This window comes from Calliphora vicina, chromosome 5 (genome assembly GCF_958450345.1).
Source record: "Calliphora vicina chromosome 5, idCalVici1.1, whole genome shotgun sequence".
Taxonomy (NCBI): domain Eukaryota; kingdom Metazoa; phylum Arthropoda; class Insecta; order Diptera; family Calliphoridae; genus Calliphora; species Calliphora vicina.
The window spans coordinates 102275693-102282345 of NC_088784.1; positions in this window are offsets into that span (position 1 = coordinate 102275693).

Below are 6653 nucleotides of genomic sequence, written 5' to 3' on the forward strand. Positions count from 1 at the left end.
TAAAAGATAATATGTGAAGCACGGCCAACCAGACTAATCGACATCAAATCCAAATATCCATGGCGCTAAGCTAATGCTCTGTATTTGATGGGAGCAAAATGGTCCTACCTATTATGAGCTGTAGAAATCTGACCAGACCATTACAGGGAACCTGTACCGAACGCTACTGATTCACCACATGTTACAATACCTGTTAAAAACTATTTAGAACATTGGTAGGCAAAAAGAAGCATTTAATTTGTGTGCTCTTTTGGGTAAAAAATAAAATATCTACAACAACATCAAGGAACTGAATGAATTGTGTTTATTTTTACGCTCTTTTGTTCACATTCGGGTTGTTTGACGAAAATCATCGTAACCTGAACAATATGAACGCCTACCATGGATTTAGAATGAAGTGGTTGGGAAGTTTTGCATCACCCGCTTTATAATCCCGACCGTGGCCGTCCGATTACTATTTGTTTCGATCGATGCAGATCGCTCTTTCTCGTATCCGCTTCACTTCAGCACAGATTATTAGAAATTGACGTGATTCGTTCTTGGCCTCAAAAGATGAACAGTTCTTTTGGCGCTGAATCCATTTGTTCCGATCGATGCAGAACGCTCTCTCTGGGATACGCTTCACTTCAGACCAGAGTATCCGAAATTGGATTGATTTGTTCTTGACCTCAAAAGTTGATCAGTTCTTTTGGCTCAGAATGGAAAAAGGTCTTAGCTAACAATGGCCAATACTTTGAATAAATTAAATAATTAATGAAATTGTTAAGAAGTATTAATTCATTCTACCCCTTGCTTGAATTTAATAACTGCCAATATTGAAGAAACAAGTCTACAACTGTTCGATTTAGAAAATGTGCAAAGTAAGTGGATTCTTTTAGAAATCCAAACTAAATGAGGAGTTATGGTTTTCAATTTAACAATTTTTATTTTGAAATCCTTCAGTTTGCTACATGAAATTCTCAGCCTACACTTTTCAAAACATTGCTTTTTAGTGGTCACTTTACTAACCACCTTTTCTATAGTCTTTAAAACATAGTTTATTGGCATTTATTTTCATTTTTCTATTTGAGTTTAATAGAGTCGAAATCAAAAACTACATAAATGTTGTTAAGTATGAGTATGATGATTACCTCAAACTTTACGAGTGGATAGGAGTATCGACAACATTGTTATAAATATGAATGCGTATAAGTACTTGAATTTTGAGTCATGATTCGATTGTACTCACTTTTTCACTACTCATTGCAGATCTCTGATTCCAACCGCCACGGTGGTTAGTAAACTAACCACCACACTTCACAAGAAACCTTGGAATGGGGTGGTTTTTTATGTTTTGATTTATTTGTTCTTACTTTTTTTTATTTTAAACTTCTAAAGAGTTAATAGATGTGTAGCTCTCCTGAATAGCTGGTCAATACCAACTTACATCAGTTTAAAAAAATACAAAATTTAAAAAGGGTTTTGCAGTTTATACTAAGTTCCTATTTGAAGTTAAAGAAACAATTTAATGCCAATGTGAATTTTTAAACATGTATCCCTTTTTAAGTATTGAATTCTGTACGGATACTGAATCAGAATCAGTAACGTAAAAAATACCATCATCTTCAGCATTCAAAGTTAAAGTTGGTTGGAAAGAAAAACGTTCAACATTTGTTGTTCCTTGGTTCCTCCTAAAAAAAACTATATGACTGGCAAACAAAGATGCGAAAAGGCGAGTAAATAGTGGTGGTTGGTATATTGGTTGCTTGGATGGATGGATGCGATTGTGATTGCGACGAATTCATTTGGAATTCATTTAGAGGAACGTGTATGTGGTAGTTAAAGGTATACGATACGATATGAGTAAATAATACCTACAATATGGCCTGGTATATGCATGTGTGTATTTCAAAATGTTTTTTTTTAAAAGACCTGTGGTTTTTCAACGAGCTTTAAAGCCATAACAACTTTACTACAATTCTGTTTTTGCCATTTAAATAGTTTTTTGCTGTTTCCACTTTAACAAAATACTCATACATTTATTTATACGTATATAACTGGGAGAAAACAAACATTTTCGAAAAGGCTTTGGAACTTAATTGTTCCAAATTTATTTAAACTTGCTATATAGGTTCTTTATGGTCATACAAAATTTGAAGTTTCTCAAAAATATTAAATTCACTTTGGTTTGTCTGTTATCGAGGTTCAAAGTTCAAACTTTAAGAATTCTATAAAATCGCTCAAAATCCGTTGTATATAACTTTTTAACGCTTATCCAATTTTTACAATATTGGACTCATAGTAATGTCACACTATATTTTCATAAAAATAATTTTCTGCACATGATATAGAACCTTAAATTTAAAATGACCTTAACATTAAAAATTACCTTTTTGAAATATCCTTTGTTCAATGACGATTTTCTATATCCTGTTTTTATGAGAAATGGATTTCTAGAAAATATCTGCATTTTATTAGCTTTGATCTGAGATAAAAAATTATAAAATCTGACTAAGAGTTCTAAAGTTATTATGACGTGTTGATTCTGAGTAAAGGAAAGTTTCTCTCCACTATCAGTGACATCATGCAGAAAGCGCTTGTTGATCTCTCGTCCCGGGCAATAACTAACCGGTTGGCTGTAAACCCATCGAAGACAGAATTGGCTGAAATTAGACGATGTTGAGGTGATTTTATCAGGGGAGTCAAGTATTTAGGGACCTTCCTTGACAGCAAATTGTCATGGAAAATAAATACTCATGAGATATTAAAGAGGGGCCTTGATGCCTACTATATATGCAGGAACTCCATTGGCAAGAATTGGGGTTTGCGACCAAGTATGGTAAATGTTATCTATACATCTGCTGTTAGTCCTATTATCATTTAAGTTTGTACTGTGTGATGGGAGACAATGAGGAAACATATATATAGGATTAACTAAACAAAGTTCAAAGGTGTATATGGGCTGGGTATAACAGGTGCTATTGACAGCACCCCACAGGCGGCCTTGGATATAATCATATAATGTGGCGGCAAGGAACTTACTTAGGCTGTCTGAGTCCTCGTTAGTGAAACCATTGCGGGTAGGCCACACTAGGATATTGTATTTATGAAGCAGGTATTATCGTCCAGAACATCATTCCCACAGGAATCTCTGATCATAGGCCAGCGACCTTTAACTTCGGTGCCTCACCCTCAGTAGAGTTCCCCAGTAGGGGTAATTGGGTTGGATGGATCCAAGATGGACTGTGATACAGGGACCGGGGTTTATATGGTCGACAATGATATTAAAAGATCATATAGACTCTCAAACGGGTGCAGTGACTACTAGGAAGTGATCTTCGCGATCTGGAAAACCTCAGAGTAGATAAAAGCACACGTCACTGAGGGGTCTGTAGTGACTATTTGAGGCAGATATTATCGTTCAGGACATCATTCCCACAGGAATATCTGATCATAAGGTGCGACCTTTAACTTTGGTGCCTCACCCCAGTAGAGTTCCCCAGTAGGGGTAATTGTGTTAGATCCGTTCGACTGTTCGATTTGGGTGCTGTTTTTATTGATGGATCCAAGATGGACTCTGGCACAAGGGCCGAGGTTTATGTGGACCAACGAGTGCAGTGTCTTCCAGGCACAGATCTTCGCGATCTTGAAAACCACAGAGTAGATAAAAGCACACGGCACACGGATCCGATCGACTGTTCGATTTGGATGCAGTTTTTACTGATGGATCCAATATGAACTCTGGTACAGGGGCCAGGGTCTATATGGTCGACAAGGATATTAAAATATCATTTAGACTCTCAAACGAGTGCAGTGTCCAGGAAGAGATCTTCGCCATCTGGAAAGCCATAGAGTAGATAAAAGCACACGTCACTGATGGGCCTGTAGTAACAATTTATGTGAACTTAACACATTTTAGCTTAGTGGAAGACTGCAGGAGAGCTCTTGAAGAGTTATTGGTACACTATCGGATTGTGTACCAGGGCACTGTAACATACAGGAAAATGAGGTGGCAGATGAACTGGCCAGACATGTCTCTAATATAGACCATGATACTAGGGAAAGAGGAGTAAGACCTCCAATAGGTCCCTACCACAGGCTAATATTTTAAAGATTCTGTAACTCCACCAACCAATCCTGGAACAGTAGGATGGAATGTCAAGTGTCCAAGGCCTTTTGGCCAAAACCGGATGCAAAGGCAACAAAAACGCTAATTACTAAGTCTCAGAATTCTAGTAGAATCTCAGAATCCGGTCACTGCTCAATTGAGGCCTTCATAGGATTTTTGTAGGGTGTGTGGGGATGTAGAGGAGTTTGAGACAGTAGAGCACATTATGTGCAACTGCCCAAGACTACAGAGTCATAGATTTAAATGGCTAGCTAACAGAGTTATAGGTGAACTTGGAAGTCTTGCTGGCAATAAATTGAGTAACATACTAGTTTTTATCAGGGGAATAGGTTGGCTATTTATAGGATATTCTACCGTGACTTCAAATCCGTAAAAAATTTTTCCTCTTTATGCAGATTTGGATTTTTCTTTTTGTTTCTTCTTTTGCTATCTCTGAGACACTTCCTTTCTTCTTCTTTCTTTTGTTCATGTCCCTCTCTTTCAGGAATGGCATACTTTTTCTTTCAATAAGACTCTTGAAGGGAATCACAATGCACCTTATGGTCTCCAAGCGGAAGTGCACACATTGCTAAACTAAACAGTTTTACTTTAGGTATTTTGCATGGATCTATTAAGAAATATCAGTTTTGAACCTATATAAAAACCAAAACAAAACGAATTTTGAAATTCTGGAGAACTTTAAATTTTGTATGATCATGGAAAACATGTACAACAAATATTATGGAAATCGGAAGAATTAAGGTTTAAAAATTCAGTTTTTTGATCGAAATTTTTCGTTTTGTCCCAGCTATGTTTTCTTATTGCTGATTTTTGTGTTTGGGAAGAGAGGGTGGTACAGACGACGGTGATGAAGATGAAAATGTAAGATCCTCTAGAAAATGAAATTGTTTAAAAGCCTGTTGATATCAATGCTGGACATATTTATAAACGTGTATCATGTACAACTCGTTGTTCGAGTACGAGTGCTCTCGTGTGTACGTTATTTCTGGGCTCATACTCAACAGCATCATGGTCTACTTGATGCTGTTGCCTTTGGTTATTGCTGTTGTTGGCATTTATTTGTACCTTAATGCTTTCGCGCATAAATCCCAGCAACGACAACGGCCTTAGCATCGACAGCAACCTAAAAACATAGACGCTTTCGTAATGATGTGTGCCCAAGAAGAGAAGTTGAAAAAAATAAGCCTGCTGCTGCTGATGATGATGACGACATCTTTGCAATGTTCTTTTTTTTCAGAACATTTTTTTCTCCACCAAATTCTGCTAGAGGGACTGTTTTGTGGTTTTCTTGTTGTTGTTTTTTTTTCAGTTCTGCATGTAGTTGTGTGTCACAGACATGGCTTAATGTTTAATGTTTTAAGCCATGTTTGTTGTTTACGGCTGTCTCCGCTATACTTAGTGGCCAAAGAGAACTTTATTAACATCCATCCATTCCATTTCATGCCCAATAAGATGAGTTCGTTGGTTAGCTGGCTGGTTTGATCATTTGGTTTCTTTCTTTTTTTGCTTTTAAACAACATATGTATTGAATTCTGCTCTTGTGTGTTTGTATTTAAGTGTATCCGCGTATCCGTGTATGAACATTACATTATTAGTGTAGTGTAGTAGTAGTACGAGTAGTATTTTCGTTGATTAAATCAACAATACTACAAGTTTTTCTTTAACTACTTTGTAATAGTTAATAGACTTGAGATAAGCATCAAAATAGTTTTTATGTTCCTGCTAAAAAGACATTTAATATGGAATGAATTTAAAAATCTTCCTCGCACACATCCAAGGTTAACGTTTGGAATGGATGGAGTCTTTTTTTACCATCAACTGTGGAGCTGTTTTTTATACTTTCAGTTTGTTGTTTTGTTTTAATTGATTGAACTAAAGTACATAATTAAAAGTGTATATTGTGTTGAATTCTAACAACTTTGTTTTCCTAAAACATCTGACAGCTAGCAATTACCTGACGTTTACTAGACAAGATTCTGTGATGGATTTTTTTTTTAAATTAAGTGCTCGATAAATTCTTTTTGAGGGGATAATTTGCAGGAGAGTCTTCAATGTTTCTCATAAATGAAAGAGTATTAGTTGGAAAATAAACAAATCTAATATCTATGATTTTCTCTATACGCCATAGAAACTGTAATAGCTATATTTGTGACCAAAAATCGATATTTTTGATATGATAAACTGAAAATAATTTAAATCGATCATAACTCAAAATCTTAAAGCGTCGATATCTTTGTAAATAAGACTGAGAATAGATAAAGGGAGCTCGATCGGTGATCACTCATATTTCTTACCAAAAAAATCTTAAATCGTCGATATCTTTGCAAATAAGTCATTAATAGAGAAAAGAAGATCGATTGGCGATCGCCCATATTTCTGACAAAAATCGATTTTAATAAGAAAATCTCAAAAATCGTCTATATCTTTATAAATAATCCTTGAATGGGGAATAGAATAGAGATCGGTAATCACTCATATTTCTGACCAAAAATCGATTTTCATATAAAAATCTCAAAACATCATCTCAAAACATTGCAAATAAACA